The sequence below is a fragment of the Notolepis coatsorum genome (genome assembly GCF_963971535.1).
Source record: "Notolepis coatsorum genome assembly, chromosome: 13".
Lineage (NCBI taxonomy): Eukaryota > Metazoa > Chordata > Actinopteri > Aulopiformes > Paralepididae > Notolepis > Notolepis coatsorum.
The window spans coordinates 14,995,487-15,013,801 of record NC_140177.1 but is presented as its reverse complement, the minus strand read 5'-3'; the positions used below and the strand labels follow the sequence as shown (position 1 = coordinate 15,013,801).

The 18,315-nt window shown below is 41.8% G+C and overlaps 1 protein-coding gene across 1 annotated transcript in view; it reads right to left on the bottom strand.

The window, feature by feature from the left end:
• Positions 1 to 18,304, bottom strand: part of LOC311239176 (uncharacterized protein) — a 51,350-nt gene extending 33,046 nt beyond the window's left edge. The window contains exon 1 of the mRNA XM_084327444.1: positions 18,205 to 18,304. The gene's annotated coding sequence lies outside the window, so the exon portion shown is untranslated. The remainder of the gene's footprint in view (positions 1 to 18,204) is intronic.
• Between the last annotated feature and the right edge of the window lie 11 nt (positions 18,305 to 18,315).

The following is an 18,315-nucleotide window of genomic DNA, read 5'->3' as shown; positions in this document are numbered from 1 at the left end:
CAAAAATGAATGGGCAAATGTGAGTGAAATGGTCGCACTGTATGCAGTCGTTTGTCTGCATTGCACCCCCCCCCCCCCCAACTCAGATTTAGGGTTGATACAACCATCATAATAATAGTTAATAATAACAATAACAATAATGATGTAATAATGTAAAAATTATCATTAAAAAGACCTGATTATGAGAAAAAAAATTACGATGCATGGAATATTGTTGAGGCACACTAGTTACAACTATATTTCAAACAGGCACTCCATGTCAAAAAGGTTGCCGACCCCTGGGATAGACCGATATCAAGATTAATTTGGGGGGGGGGAAAGGCCAAGGATCAGATATGTGACTCTACAACTACGGGAGAGAGGAGGAATGGCAGTACCCAGTTTAGAAGACTTGCTATGCAGTAGGGCTGAACGATTAATGGATTTTTTATCGAAATCGCGGTTTGAAAGGATGCAATTAAAAAAAATTAAAAAAAATGTTTAATTATTTTTTTATAAATATTATTTAACCAGGAAGTCCCATTGAGATACAAGATCTCCTTTGCAAGGGAGACATGGCCAAGATGACAGCAATAACATTTGCAATACATCACACAGCAATAAAATGTGCGATACATCACACAAGGACATAATAAATGTGCATGTATACAATATACAATACATCACATGTAAACACAAAAACACAAAGCAGAATAGTCTACATGATAGTAAAAGTGTATAATACAGGATAATACAGTAATTTTGCAGTTGGGACCCGACTACAGAAAGCAGCAATATTCTTCTTGTAGGAAGTTATGTAATACAGATTTAAATTCACCAAGAGAGACCGGGGTGTCTAAGTGGATAATGGTCCTGTAGCCCATTGCATTATCAAGGTGCGAAGCTTGAGAAAGCTGTTCCTAGCTAACCCTGCTCAAGACAGAGAAAACATCTAAGCTGAGTAAGGAAAGGGTGGGGGGGGGGCATCTCTCTCTCTCTCTACTGGTTCAATTAATGTAGAAAAGTAGAAAAACGTTGCACTATAAAAACGAACTGGATAGTTGATGATAATAAACATTTAACTTCATTAGCTGAAGTATTCTAAAATAATTTAAGCCATTCTCCTTTTCTGTGTGTGTGCACGCGTCTCATATCTGGTCTGACATCAGAGGAGTTTGATAGTATTTACTGAGGATTGCGAGATAATGTTGATATTTAAACAAAAAAAGAATTATAATACAAAATAAATATACATGATCATGCAACATAAAAAAATTAGGGATGCCCCGATCACGTTTTTTGCCACCGATACCGATCACAGATCGTTGTGAGCCATATCGGCCGATACCGATCGTTTTTGATTAAAAGAAATTAAAAAAAGTTATATATATATTTTTTTTAATATATATATTATATAATTAGACTTGTACTTGTATTATCTGCGAGACATCGCCACCACGCAACAAGCTTCACTGTCTGTGTGTACTCTAGTAGCCTCCAGCTACAGCCAGGATTATCCGGAGCTGCAGCTGGACCTATACTCGAGTAGCCTCGAGCTACGGCCAGGATTCTCCGGCGCTGCACCTGGACCCTATTGGTATAACGTTACTTAACTGTGCTCAGCAAGCCCTCAGCTCGAATACGCATCGAATCAGTGTTATAAGACATTGATATCAGGAGCTATCTGTAGCTACTGCTAGCCGGATATATAACATTAATACAACGCCTCAGTGAATTATTTAGTTCAATGGGACATTTCGTTTTTAACAGTGAACTAACTTGCGCTAACGTGAGCTAACAGCTAACAGCTATCATACCTACCTACTATACTTGCTAGAGCCGGCGTTTGTTGATGTCAGGAGCTATCAGTAGCTGGCTGGCTAGATACCGTTCGGTTAGACAATGCCTCATCATGTATTAAACTAAAAGTAAATAGTTGACTGGGTCATTTTGTAACGGTAGCTAAGCTAACGTTAGCTCAGGGAGACGCCGACACGACACGCCGTCCTCCCGTGTCTCACTAGACTAGACCCGTGTTTACATGCGTGCGGGAGGGGCTGGACTCGAGAGCAGATGCCGCACCACCGGTGTCTGAGACAGAACTCAGCGACAGCGAGTGATCGGGTTTGACGATCGGTGAAAATAAAACATTATCACCGATCGCATATTTATACTGAATATCGGCCGATAACGATCGGTGGCCGATCGATCGGGGCACCCCTAAAAATAATTGTTGTAGGAACAGTTTGGGAGAGGGAGGTAAGGGGTTTTAGATTGTGTGTTGTGGAGTTTAGACTTCAGAGAGGGAGAGTAAAGTACAGAAAAAAAAGGTACCGTTCGGTAACGTACCGGTATCGATTCCCAGGTAAAAAGAAACATTTTCAGACTCGGTGTCCCGAACAGACCCACCGCGTAGGCCAGATGCAAGCCGCATTTTACAATAAACCTCTGTGGGGCTGCTTAAAAAAAGAAATTATAATCGCAAATGTAATCGCAATCGCAATATCTGTCAGAAAAATCGCAATTAGATTATTTCCCAAAATCATGCAGCCCTACTATGCAGCACAGCTTAGAACAGTAGCATGCTGGTGCAATGTGAATTATGAAGCCAAATGGAAAGATATAGAAACCAAAAGAGAGGGATTCAAAGTGCAGGCACTAATAGGAGATAGGGAGCCGATAGTCGTACTGGCGAATCGCGTCTCGCTCTTTCGCCATATTGAGATATACCTCATCTCCAGTACCTACTGTACTACATGAACGAAAACAAAGCACCCTTTCACTTGACCAGGCCCCGCTCCAGTGACCTCCTATAAATCACCAGGCGTGGTCATACTCGCCCTTCCTCTTTTTTCGTTTTCCATCATGGCCGTGCTTTGCACCCTGTGTAACTAGCGTTATGAAATGCAGAGAGAAATTGAACAATGCCGGAGATTTGCCAGCCCCTGGAATCTTCTCGGCATGTTCCCACGGCGCTCGTATGGGTTCTGCGGTCCTGCAGCTGGATGCATCTCGATGCATCTCCGCGCCGGGCCTGTCCTGGGGTTTCTTGTCTTGTTGACAGCAGATAGAGGGACGTCACGCGATGTGTAGCTATCGGGCTAACTCACGTCCAGGTAGGATCTGCGCCACTAGGCATAACAATGCTGGCGTTGGTGATGCTGCTCGAGTTGTCCCGGGAGACAACCAAGTTGTGTATTGGCGCAAGGGGCAGGATATCTGGGTAAACGTTGTTGTTTTCCCGGTTATCCTGGAGCGCGCGGCTAACGCTATATGCTGGGTTACTGTTTCTGTTTTGATTGCCCGCTGAGGGATGTATATATGCTGGGTTACTGTTTCTGTTTTGATTGCCCGCTGAGGGATGTATAGACTCTACGCAGACAGGGACATGGTCTTTAATCGCACGATAGACTACAACTACCAAGTGGCCCAGATTCACTCCACACGCAAATATTTTTTCCACACAGGCTACCGCAGTAAGTTCATTCATTGCCGACAGATTCTTTCATAGCACCATGACATTGTGTCGCACTGTACAGCCCTGGTTGTAGGCTAATGTTTTAAAAAACATTTATCCAATTTGTATGGATTAATTTAGGAGTGACATGCGAATGAAGGGTTGAAATCACTACTCGCAAGCTTGCCCCCAAATATTATTTTCCACTCGCACGGGCCAAATTAAGGGGCAATTTGCGATAACCTCGTCGCAGTGTACAGCCCTGTAGTGAATTTGGTCATTCAGGGCTGTACATTGCGACGAGATGATCGCAAATTGCCCCTTAATTTGGCCCGTGCCTGTGGAAAATAATATTTGGGGGCAAGCTTGCGAGTAGTGATTTCAACCCTTCATTCGCATTTCACTCCTAAATTAATCCATACAAATTGGATACAAAAATAGTAAAACATTAGCCTACAACCAGGGCTGTACAGTGAGACATAATGTCGCGGTGCTATGAAAAAATCTGTCTGCGATGAATGAATTTACTGCATAGCCGTGCGAGAAAAAAAGATTTGCGTGTACTGTGAAGTGAATCTGGGCCACGCTATTCTACTTGGTAGTTGTAGTCTATCGTGCGATTAAATACCATGTCCCAGTCTGCGTAGAGTCCATACATCCAACACCAAATCCCATAATTCCTAGCGAACAATCGAATCGAAACTGAATGTGGGCTATTGCATCGCCAAAGAAGAACTTCCCTTCAATAAGTTTAAGCCGCTAATTTTGCTCTGCAAGAAGAACGGAGCGGATATCAGTCCATCTTATGACAACCACGTCCGATGTGGAGAGATGATAAGAGACCATAGCTGATTAAATTAACACACTTCTAACTAGGGATGCACCGATATGAAAATTGGCCACCGATACCGATTGTTCAACTAACACAATCGGCCGATACCGATACTTGTGGCAAAAAATAAGTATTTGTAATTTTTTTTTTTTTTTTTTATATATATTTTTTTTTTAATGAAACTACTGTATATTTGTATGTGTATGTTTGTATTTGTAGGCCTCTTTACTTACTTAAAAAAAGGAAACATCAAGAAATATGTTTATGGTATCCTTATCCCTCTCCCAGTATCGTCTGGTGGCCTGCAGAGGGATACTATTTTCTCAACCAGAGCTTTCAACCAATGCAATGGAACCATTCTGGCGGCCTGCAGCGGGATACTATTCTCTCAACCAGAGCTTTCAACCAATGCAATGGAACCATTTTGATTGACAGTCGATTCGGCCAATTACGCCACACCGCTAGCACCCACCTCCTGCTGTTCTTACCACCAATCGGCAAGCGTTTATTAATTTTCTACTTCGGGGCATGCCGCCATTGATCTGCTTGCGAGAATGCAGGGAGCGAAATTAACTTTTTGACTCACCGGCCAGTGGTGGGTAGATCTACCCGCCAAGCAGATTTCTTACCTGCCAACTTTTTTTTGATAAAAAAAAATGTATTATTATTTTATATAAAAAAATATTTTTTTAATAAAATATATATATTATATAATCATACTTGTAGTTGTATTATCTGCGAGACATCGCCACCTCGCTGTCTGCAAACAGCTCCACTGTCTGTGTGTATACTCTAGTGGCCTCCAGCTCCAGCAAGGATTCTCCGGCGCTACAGCTGGACCCTAAACTGTTACATTCAGCATGAAAAGATTCTCCTACCCTGCACCCTAGTCAGCAGCGCTGCAGCCCTCATGCGATGTAACTGGACACTTGCAGTTGTTTATGTCGGGAGCTATCAGAAGCTAGCCATCTGGATAACGTTACACAATGCCTCATGTATTAAACTAAAAGTGAATAGTTGACTGGGTCATTTTGTAACAGTAGCTAACATCAGCTCACGGAGGTCTCTCTGACTAGAGTAGACTAACATCAGTAACGGTGACTGTGTGTTTACATGCAGCATACAGAAACAGGTAGGGGAGGTTTAGGAGCAGCAATGCGCTCAGACAGCGAGTGAGAACTCCGCTCAGAATTGGATCATGATTTTCGGTATTCACATGACCATTTGATTGGCCGCCACACGGCGGTCAGTCCTCTAAGTGGGAGGCGCCAAACGTAACGTAAAAACATTTGTCTGGTTGAAAACTTTATTAACAGATTGCAGAATGGGTAGTTGGGTACGGAATGGAACCGAGCTATGAACGGCTTACTTGCTATCTTCGGGTAAATACTATGCTGATGTAATTGAACGTGTAACTAACTATATAACGTTAATGCCACAAAACGAATGTTTGTGTCATTTTAACAGCAGATACTTTCTTAAATGCCATCCTCCCGACAGAGCGGTGTTGATGGGGAGCTCTGATGGGTTCGCTTGGTTGTGTTATTAGCATTGAACAGCTAACCGAAAGCTAGCGTTAACTAATGTTAAAGGTTTAGCCATAACGTTACGTTGGCTAAAGTTGGGGCTATTCATAATCCAGCAATAATGGCTGTAGACCTGCAAGCAAAGTACAGCAAGTTGGCAAAGGAGTATTCCAACGTAAATCACATTTTCACCAGTAACGTTAGTCTTCTGCCTCCCGGTAGCTCATGCTGCAACGGAATGGAACTGAGCTATGAACGGACTCGGAGTAATGCCTTGCTGCTATGGGTAATAATAATATGCTGATGTTATTGTCCGTGTATCACTAACTATATAACGTTAATGCCACAAAACGAATGCCTTGTTAATCATAAGTAGTAACTTTGATGCAGTAGCTTGTGTGTGTGTGGGGGACGGCGGGCGTTGTGCAGGTAGGTCGCGAGTGAACTTTTTTTTTTTTTGCCTTTTGACGCTACACAAATTGATGGTTATTTATCGGCGACTGCTATCGGCACATTTGAGCTTATCGGCCGATAGGCCGATAGCAGTCAACAAGGCACTTATCGGCCGATACCGATACTCGACCGATATATCGGTGCACCCCTACTTCTAACTAGGGATGTCCCGATCACATTTTTTTGCTCCCGATCCGATCCCGATCATGTGATTTTGAGTATCTACCGATACCGATCTTGCCCGATCCGATCTTAAAAAAAAAAAAAAAAAAAAAAAATCCCCCTCTCCCATCCCAATTTCGCCTCACCAATTCTTCATTCAATTCTCCCCTCCCCTGTCTCGAACGTTGCTAGACTATGCCTCCCACTGGTCGGCTGCAGTGAGGACCAAGCCTTGCATCACGTCATTCAAGCGAGGCATTGCAACCAGAGTAATCTAAAAACTGAATGATGATATGCAATTTAAAACCAAAACGAAGGCCTCAGTATTAGGGATGGGTACCGAATTCGGTACTTTTGAGGCACCGAACCGAAACACGTCGGTACTACCGAGTATCGAATCAAGTGAGAAACCAAAAAAAAATCTTTTCATGTCAACGTTCACACGCACAATATATGCTTACCTAGGATTTGACTTGATTCAACAACAAAGCAGTCGGAGCAATGACAAGCCGAAAACTGTCGAAATTGTAGTTATTTGAAGTTGATTTTTTTTTCCGACTGAGGTAGGTAAATTAAATTTCTTGCGAATAAAGTACAGAAAAAAGGTACCGTTGGGTACCGGTATCGATTCACAGGTACCGGTACCGGTATCGGTTCAAATGTGAAAGGTACCCATCCCTACTCAGTATGAGTTTATGACGTGAACATGGTCATGTTTGTTGAATAAAAAAATAAGTAAAAAAAATAAAGAAAGAAAATCCAGATTTTTTTGAATTTTTTTATCCCGATTTTCTGAAAATCACGTGATCGGCCCCGATCCTGATCACGTGAGTAGCCCACTATTAGGACGTTTTTCAATACTTAAATACTGTCTACTTAAATTTCCCTCCGGGGATCAATAAAGTATCAACCTATCTATCTATCTAATAATGAGACAATATGCAAATAAGATAATACTAATAATTGTCACGGTTCCACGTATGGAAGTGGCTTGCAACTTACTGCTGGTAAAATCACTGTTTATTTCTCGTTTTGCATAGTATTACATTACACTTCTATAAACAATCAAAGTCCCACCGTAAGAGCCTCATACGGGTCAATTAAACCTTTTTGATTAGTCTTTCCTTCGAGCTAAGTTGAACTGAACATTTCACTGTCAAAAGCGCAAAAACGTAAATAAGGTTGTGTCGCAACACGGTTTTCAAAATAAAGGTCACATACAAATACCGTAGTAGGCCTCTCAATTCTTATAAAAAAAATCCCGGATATACATAAACATTAATTGGCATAGATCTCCAACACATTGATCACTTTAGGCACACCCTGAAACCAGTAACATCACAAATATGAAGCGGGTAATTACCCATAAAAATAAACCTTTCATGGGGTTATTTACAATAATAATAATTCATTTTATTTATAAAGCACTGATCCCATAAAATCACCCTAAAAACATGGCTCAGCAGCAACTCAAATTGGTCTTAAAATGTTTTTTATCTCTTTTATCATAACTTGGCTTTTATTTCTTTTATCATGAGTTGCTTTTAAGGGTTTGCGGATTTTCTTTTAACATTAGTTAACTGTATGAGTTGTCAGGTTAGGTGTTTTTTTAGGATGTGTCCTGTCTAGTGTACATGTCCATTTGTGTTTCTGTGCCTTTTTATGTTCCATGTATGGACCACAATGGAAACAAGCCTCGGCTTTATTGTGTTTTATCCATTTTTGACCAGCGTTGTTGACACTGTTATTGTCTCGTCTTTTAAAGGGGAACTATTTTAATATTTCTTTCACTATTTGGGCACTTTTACACAATTCCTGTGAGTTTATGGAACACCTCTGTAATTATATATTTTTTTAATTCATTGTTTTGTATTTCTAATCTAATCTAATCCTCAAAAACAGCATTTGTCTACCTGAAGATCTTAAGCTGTTTTGAGGCTGGGCTCCTAAACCACTGTGTGGCCTGGCGGCATCTGCCACATTATCATGCAGCTGAGTCTCTCTGACATCACAGATCAGCACATTTTCAGATGACTCAGTTCAGTGAGGGTGAATATTGTGAGAGGAGAATTGGAAGAATGCGCCAATATGAGAATTAGAGACATAGATCATATTAATATAAGTCCACATAGCTAGGAAACAATGCTAAACACTGAAAAAGGCCATTTATAAGATAGTTCCCCTTTAAAATGTTTTTGTCCTACGATTGTGTCAAAATAAAGTATTCAATCAATCAAAAAACTATCCAGTTCGTTTTTATAGTGCAACGTTTTTCTACTTTTCTACATTAATTGAACCAGTAAAGAGAGAGAGAGAGATGCCCCCCCCCTCCAAGCCCCGCTCCCCCCCTTATTTCCTTACTCAGCTCAGATGTTTTCTCTGTCTTGAGCAGGGTTAGCTAGGAACAGCTTTCTCAAGCTTCGCACCTTGGGCATGGAATGGGCTACAGGACCATTATCCACTTAGACACCCCGGTCTCTCTGTATTACATAACTTCCTACAAGAAGAATATTGCTGCTAATAACTCTACGGTATGGATTTTGACTATACCGTGTAACCGGTAGAGCAGCTCTAAAATAGCAATGACGTCATGTAACCACAGCGCGACTATTTCAATAATAATAATTCATTTTATTTATAAAGCACTGATCCCATAAAATCACCCTAAAAACATGGCTCAGCAGCAACTCAAATTGGTCTTAAAATGTTTTTTATCTCTTTTATCATAACTTGGCTTTTATTTCTTTTATCATGAGTTGCTTTTAAGGGTTTGCGGATTTTCTTTTAACATTAGTTAACTGTATGAGTTGTCAGGTTAGGTGTTTTTTTAGGATGTGTCCTGTCTAGTGTACATGTCCATTTGTGTTTCTGTGCCTTTTTATGTTCCATGTATGGACCACAATGGAAACAAGCCTCGGCTTTATTGTGTTTTATCCATTTTTGACCAGCGTTGTTGACACTGTTATTGTCTCGTCTTTTAAAGGGGAACTATTTTAATATTTCTTTCACTATTTGGGCACTTTTACACAATTCCTGTGAGTTTATGGAACACCTCTGTAATTATATATTTTTTTAATTCATTGTTTTGTATTTCTAATCTAATCTAATCCTCAAAAACAGCATTTGTCTACCTGAAGATCTTAAGCTGTTTTGAGGCTGGGCTCCTAAACCACTGTGTGGCCTGGCGGCATCTGCCACATTATCATGCAGCTGAGTCTCTCTGACATCACAGATCAGCACATTTTCAGATGACTCAGTTCAGTGAGGGTGAATATTGTGAGAGGAGAATTGGAAGAATGCGCCAATATGAGAATTAGAGACATAGATCATATTAATATAAGTCCACATAGCTAGGAAACAATGCTAAACACTGAAAAAGGCCATTTATAAGATAGTTCCCCTTTAAAATGTTTTTGTCCTACGATTGTGTCAAAATAAAGTATTCAATCAATCAAAAAACTATCCAGTTCGTTTTTATAGTGCAACGTTTTTCTACTTTTCTACATTAATTGAACCAGTAAAGAGAGAGAGAGAGATGCCCCCCCCCTCCAAGCCCCGCTCCCCCCCTTATTTCCTTACTCAGCTCAGATGTTTTCTCTGTCTTGAGCAGGGTTAGCTAGGAACAGCTTTCTCAAGCTTCGCACCTTGGGCATGGAATGGGCTACAGGACCATTATCCACTTAGACACCCCGGTCTCTCTGTATTACATAACTTCCTACAAGAAGAATATTGCTGCTTTCTGTAGTCTGGTCCCAACTGCAAAATTACTGTATTACCCTGTATTATACACTTTTACTATCATGTAGACTATTCTGCTTTGTGTTTTTGTGTTTTTGTGTCATCTTGGCCAGGTCTCCCTTGCAAAGGAGATATTGTAACTCAATGGGACTTCCTGGTTAAATAAAATAAAACATTGAAATAAAAAAAAATTTAATTGCAGGCTTGGCGATTTTTTATTACATCATTTAAAATCGCGATTTCGATTAAAAATCGATTAATCGTTCAGCCCTAACATGAGGTAAAACATGCACTGGAGCCGGAACAGGAGCCGCGCCCACAGGAAGCAGAGATGGAGGGTGTGACAGAAATAATCAATAGATTAGTCCACTAATCGAAAAAATAAGACAGATTAGTCGACTACCAAAATAATCATTAGTTGCACCCCTATTATACTCCGTTTTTTTCTAATTTAGTACCGGTTCCCGTTTAGAACCGGGTTTCGGGGGGGATCCCTAGGTCTAACACAGGCCTTCTCAAAGTCCGGACTCCGGTCCAGATCGGGACCGAACCACAACTGTCTCTGGACTCTGAGCAAATTATACTTTTCATAATAATATTATCTGTATTATCTGCGAGTAGGGATGCCCCGATCGATCGGCCACCGATCGTTATCGGCCGATAATCAGTATAAATATGCGATCGGTGAATTCCGATAATGAGTCATATTCGCAGATCGCGGAAACCAATCAAGCGGAGATCTCACTTGCTGTCTGTCTCAGACACACAGGCCCTGCAAACTGCCGCTCCTCCTCCTCCATTGCCCCGCCCGCACCCGTGTAAAGTTTGTAAACACAGAGGACTGAGAGGAGGCTCCTCTGCTCGAGTCTATAGTGCATGACCGTGAGCTAACATTAGCTACCTAGCTATAGTTACTGTTTAAACAAAATTACCCAGTCAACTATTCACTTTTAGTAGGCATTGTCTAACGGTATCTAACCGGCTAGCTGATAGCTCCTGATAAACAAATGCTCCAGCAAGTCTAGTAGTGCATGTTGATACCTCCGTTAGCTCACGTTAGTTCACTGTAGGGGTGGACGGTATGGTCTAAAATTTATATCACGGTATAATTTGAAGCATAGACGGTAACGGTATATATCACGGTATCAGTGTTTCTGTTAGAATAATTTTTTTTGCCTGATAGGCAGGCTATATAAAGAATGACATCCTCAAGGCATGTAGATTTATAATATTTTAACTTAAAACTAGGCTACTTTTGCGTATAAAGTCATTATATTCCAAATAAAATAAGTCCCGAGTCGAGACTCCTGCTCCCATTGCAAACAGCGGGGCTGGATTTTGCTAGAAGCATATGTAGCTGCAGAGGCGCAGAGCCAGGGGCTCTTTCAGGTCTGGTGGCAATTCAGCCGTTGGGTGGGGGGGGCGCTGTTTTTGACGGGCATGTGACCAGACCTGAAAGAGCCCCTGGCTCTGCGGCTCTGCACCTGCATGCTATTTGCAAATCCACTGATGCAGCCGTCCTTATCATAACACTACACACATATCGTAATGTTTACAGCAAACTGTAGTTGATCACCAGGTATGTTTATTAACGTAGAATAATTCATTTAAGAAAAACGATAGGGAAATATCTTACCTTTCTCCACTGGTTAAAAATGCCAGGAACTGAAATTGAAGCTTGCTGTGCGCCGCGGTGATATGTGTTTATTATGAAATGACAATTGCGTGTTGACACGCCCACTGCGCGAAGCCTCCTAAATAACTTTTTCCAGTTTGCACATATCTATTATCTATGACTAATTCTATCTATTTTTAGGGGCAAATGCGATTGAAATAGTCGCGCTGTGGTTACATGACGTCATTGCTATTTTAGAGCTGCTCTACCGGTTACACGGTATAGTCAAAATCCATACCGTAGAGCAAATTAATACCGTTTATACCGTATACCGTTTATACCGTCCACCCCTAGTTCACTGTTCAAAACGAAATGTCCCATTGAACTAAATAGTTCACTGAGGCGTTGTCTTAACGTTATATAGCCGGCTAGCAGTAGCTACAGATAGCTCCTGATATCAATGTCCTATAACATTGATTCGATGCATATTCGAGCTGAGGGCTTGCTGAATGTGATTTATACCAATACTAGGGTCCAGCTGCAGCACCGGAGAATCCTGGCCGTAGCTGGAGGCTACTAGTACACACAGACAGTGGAGCTGTTTGCAGATAGCGAGCATTTTGACTTGTTGCGTGGTGGCGATGTCTCGCAGATAATACAAGTACAAGTCTAATTATATAATATATATATTTTATAAAAAATATATATATAAAATAATAAAAAAAAAAAAATGTAACAAAAAAACGATCGGTATCGGATCGGTATCGGCCCATATGGATCAAGACGATCTGTGATCGGTATCGGTGGCAAAAAACGTGATCGGGGCATCCCTATCTGCGAGACAGCGCCAACGACTCAAAATTCTACGCTATCTCAACTGCAAGCAGCGTCTGTCTGCTCCACTGTCTGTGTGTCTGTCTACTCTGCTTTGGTCTAATCACATTCCTCCACCCAGTGTGCGAATCAGAGGCAGAGTAGGGCGGGTCTTCACGGAATGCTTGTGGTCTCTCAGCGACCTGGGGCAGTGTAGCGTATGGGTTAGCGAGGCTCAATGTGCGAGAATAGTCTGTCGTCTCAACCATAGATATATATATATATCCGATACTAGGGCTGACCTTCGATATTTTTTGGAATTCGAAGCTTCGGGGCCGAGATTTGATTTTAATTCGAAGCTTCGAAACTAAAAAAAAAATATTAATACATTTTGTTTTTGTATTATCGTTTTTATTTTTTGGGGGGGGGGTTGTACAGCACTTTGTTCAACTTTGTCAGTGCTGTAAAGTTTAAACCTTTTTAAATATTAGACAAACTAAAGACTTTGTTTCCATGAAATATTGTAAGCAGTCATTTGAGGCGTTTATAAAAGCAGCACAATGAACACAAATCTGTCAGTGCAGAGTCGGACCTCATCTTAAATAACAAACAGCATTGCTTGTTGTAGTTAACAAAGAGAGGCAGAGTTGATTTTGCAAAAAAAAAAAAAAGATCTCACCTCTTTCCCTCGACTCACACACCTAGTCACACTCATCAAAACCTCATACAGCAGATCCTGCCGGCTACTGGATCGAAAAGACCTCAGGCTAGCCAACACCGACGCTGAATCACTACATATCACCACCCTCCCCACCCGAGCCTGCTCCACCCACCTCAGCGCCACCAGCACAGCCACCATCTCCACCGTGTACACACCCAGACCGTTCGTAGTCCTCCGGCTTACCGCCACTCCCCTCCCTGGGACCACCACTCCAAACCCTGTCACCCCGGTCTCCGGATTGATTGATTGATTGAAAACTTTATTAACAGATTGCAGAATGGGTACAGTACAGTACAGCTCAATACATACAATTGTTAAGGGGATGCAGACCAGAGAAAGACTTTCGTCTTGTTTACATCAGGGTCCCCCATTTTCAATTCATCGTAACATATATGACATACATGACATACTAGGGGTGTAACGGTACGCAGATACGTACTGTACCGCCTCAATGTGGTCCTCCGGTACAGTACGGGCTGTGCACCGAGCGATTGCAACGGTATGGAAACTTTTTTTGCAGAACATAAATCCCCCCGGCCCTAATATAACGTGCACAACTAACCGGACGTGTGGGGAGGCGGGCCGCTGACGTTACTATTGCACAGCACGGGAGCTCCTGTGAGCACATAGCTTAACTACATTTCTCAATAGTGTTGCTCCTTTTAACCAAGTAGCGTTATTTGTAGTGTAGACCCAAGTAGTTACTCACTACTGCCCGGAGAAACTGGACTGCTAAATAAAGATTAAAGATCTAGCGTCATTGATGCTATTCAATATTAGCTAAATAGCTAACAAACGAAATACAATGTATAGCATAGCTGCCTACAACACACAATAACGTTAATACAATTACATGCATCATTGTTTACAATGAACGGGTGGGGCTAGTCAAAGGACTGGACACGGGGACAAGTTAAACATGAATTAATTTATTATAACACTCAGGTAGTTTCGAGTCGTGCCTAAGTACGCACACAGCACAGGGCTATTCTATACGGCTTTGACGCTTCCTCCTCATCGTTGATTGCCTGTAGTAGCTGCATCTAACGTTAGTAGCTAACGTTAAAACTAACCTAAAGTTAGTTGTTCACCAACAATCAACATTTGTTTTATCATTAGCTCAAAAACACAGAACCGGACGAGACAAGTTGTCGGCTCAATACGTTCTGCTAGGCAGCTGGGATAATAACACCAATACTTCCGCTCCGGTCGGTGGGCTTCAAAATAAAAGTCTAAAACACCGGAAAAGCTCCCGTCGATGGGCTTCAAAATAAAAGTCTAAAACACCGCAAAAGACGTTTATTTTGTACAGCGTTTTCCTCCACGAGTACTCGAGTACATCATGTGATCAACCTCAGCTCAGTCAATTATGGCCAATTCGTTTTATATCGTTTAATACAGTTAAATAAATAGATAAATGAAAAGCAATTTTTTTTATCCCCCCCACTGTACCGAAAAAATACCGAACCGTGACTTCAAAACCGAGGTACGTACCGAACCGTGGATTTTGTGTACCGTTACACCCCTACAGATAGACAGTACTGCTACATCTATACATTTATGATAGGGCTGGGCGATATAATTATTATTTTTTTATACCTGCAACAGGGCAGTTTTAAAACCAGAGACAGTGGACAGACTTGTCTTTCTTGCCTGCAACTTAAAGTAATGGCTTTGCTTGTCCAAATGACAATACTGACCTAATTCAGATTTATTTTTCTCTTGTCCATTTATTTTGTTTGCTTTCTAATTTAAAATACATTTTGAAACCGTCTGTACACAGTAGGCTATGTGTGCTAGCAGAACTAGACTCCAGTCACGAGTCACAGTGCACATGTGTGGTGGTTTGTCCACCAAAAAAGCGCCAAAAGATCGAAAATAAACTAGCAGAGCCAGAACTGTTCAACTCCTCTGGAACCACAGCCAGCAGAGAAGCCGGTTTACTTTAGCTTTTAAACCAGCTGCAGCCTGAGAACTGGAGTGTGAGGGGATGTAACACTAAAGATGGCGGCAATGACAAAGAATAGCTGCAAAATAAACATACATATGTTGTTTAAAAAAAAAAAAAAAAAATTATACTTATAACAATTCGATAATTATCGATATCGAGAAATAAAATAAAATTATCATATCGTTATCGCGATATGATTTTTTTCCATATCGCCCAGCCCTAATTTATGACATACCAGATTTGCAATTACAGTACTGTTTGTGATACAAAAAGAGTCCAGAAAAAAGAGTATATACATTTGACGTAGAAACTGTACATTGGATTGGGTAGGTGGGGGTGGGGGGGGACTGTACATTGGAGGTGGTTGGGTGGGTGGGGGGGGTTGGGTAGGAGTGGGGGGGGGAGGTTGGGTAGGAGGGGTGGGTGGGTCAGCGTTTCCGTTAGCCGGTAATTACCGGTATTTGACCGGCAAAATCTGTTGAAGTCCGACATATTTAATCTCTCCGGTCATAATGTCCGGTGAAAATAATTCCCTCTAAGCACAATTTGATTATTTGAATTGTATTCAAATAGGCTAAAATTAAATAGACTATGCGATGAACGAAACAATCATTACTTGTTTCATCGTTGCTTCACCAAGCAGCCGGTCTAATAATGACGACGCTGTGTCAGCGAGAGCTTGCTGCTAGATTTGCGAAAAGCATGCAGCTGCAGACCCACAGAACCCACCAGCTTTGCTGGCACAGTGCAATACACAGTGCGGTCCCCAGACCGGACCTGGAAACACAGCTGCTCTGCGGGTCTGCAGCTGGATGCTTCTTGCAAATCTAGCAGCAGCAAGCTCGCGCTGACAACAGCTTTGTCATTATTAGACCGGCTGCTTGGTGAAGCAAGTGCAACGATGAAACAAATGTAATGAATCGTTCATCGCATAGGCTATTTAATTTTAGTCTATTTTAATACAATTCAAATAATCAAATTGTGCTTAGAGGGAATTATTTTCACCGGACATTATGACCAGCACCAAGTCGTTGGGAGGTGGAGATATACATCACGCAAACCCACGATAATGTTGCCGTCTCTCTCTGCCAAATTTCTCAGTTCTTCGCTTGATATAATTAATACAAATGTCCAATATAACGGAATTCGTTAGCTCATAAAAATGTGATTATAACAGACTGCTGTTTATTAATGTCGGGCAGACTGCCCACAGACATCTCAAGTCGGCAGCAGCACGAAGTCTCGAGGGACTTATTTTATTTGGAATATATTAATGACTGTATATACGCAAAAGTAGCCTAGTTTTAAGTTAAAATATTATAAACGCCTTGAGGATGTCATTCTTTATATAGGCCTATCAATTGTTTTTAAGCTCAATAAACTCTGACCGGAATTTATCCCATTTGTCCGGTAGAGTGAAATCTACCGGACACTCAGACCTGCAAAAAGAAAATTCTAACGGAAACCCTGGGGTGGGGGACACTGTACAACTGTACAAACAAAACTGTACATTGGATTATTGACAAGACCATACTTGGTAATTTACTGTACATTGGAGGGGGTTGTGTTCGGACATTTACAGGGGCCAGTTTCGAGTTGCAGTCTCCCTTAGGTGTTTTTTGAGAGTGTTTTTGAAAGTGGGTAGTGATTCACATTCCTTTACAGCTTTGGGTAGGGCGTTCCACATTGATGTGGCATAATTGCGAAACGTGTTTAGTCCCTTGTTTGAGCCGAATCTGTGTTTAACATGATTTGTGGAGCTCCCTCTGGTGTAGTGGTTGTGGTATTCACTGACCTTTGGGAAGTATTTTGACATGTACATGGGTACCTTGGTCGTGTAGTGCATCTTGTAGACCAGGCCCATTGCAAGTTGCTGTACTCTGTCGTCTACTCTAAGCCATCCTAGGTTGTCAAAGTGGGCAGGGGTGAGGTGGGTTCTAGGAGTAAGGTCAAGCAGTAGTCTGACCAGTTTGTTTTGAGATGTTTGTAATTTTGTTTTTAGCGCCTTTGAGGTGCTTTGGTACCATGAGGTGCAAGCATAGTCGTAGTACCCTTGAATGAGTGCTCCTGCCAGAGTCTTCAGGGTATTCCTGTTTACCAGTGAGGAGATCCGGTACAAGAATCGAGTTCGTTGGTTGACTTTTTTTATTACATTGGATGCCATTTTGTTACAGGAAAGATTTGCCTCTAGGATGGAACCCAGGTAGGTAATTTCGTCTTTCCTTGTGACAATATTGTCACCCACTGTAACTGAGAAGCCGTCGGTCTTGCTGAGTTTGTTATTTGAACCGAAGAGAATGGACTCTGTTTTGCCCATGTGTAATGATAGTTTGTTATCAGCGAGCCATATGCAGATTTTGCCTAGTTCTGAGCTGAGGGTTTTTTCAACCTGTAACTTGTTCTTGTCAGAGACCAGCAGGATCCTTTGAACCATCTGTATATACAGCTGTAAAGTCCCCATGCGATTCACGCATCAATCCCTCACAAGCACTAACCACCTCCACCCTCTCCCCTGACCTCTTCACTTCCATCATCCTCCAATCCACCTCAGGCCACTCTAACAACCACGGAGCCACGGCTGGATGTACCACAGAGGGGCTTATATTAAGACCCCCCACTCCAAACTCCACCGCCACTCCCTGCCCCACCCGGCCAAAATAACCCTTACAACCAAATCCACAGGTAACAAAATAACCCTATTCAAAATAAGTGTCAAGTGTTCAGGGCCCCAGCATTGAACAAACATATTTCAATATACAAAATGATAACAGCGTCTTCAGTTGATCGCGTGACAGTCGCCATTTTCTAAACACGCCGCTCTGCGCCGCTCGTACTTTTTACACTCGATATAAAAGACTCACCAGTTATCAATACTCATGACATACATTCACATTCACGCCACATAACGTTCACCTGTTAAGATGTAGTGTTTATGTATTTCCACAGAGTTTACTGACCTGAACAACACGGAAGTATCACGGAGTGAAGACACGTTGCTTTCTCTTCCAGAACTTACTCCTCTGAGCGGAGTGAGCGCACGTGACTCTCCGAGGGAAGAACTCAGGGAC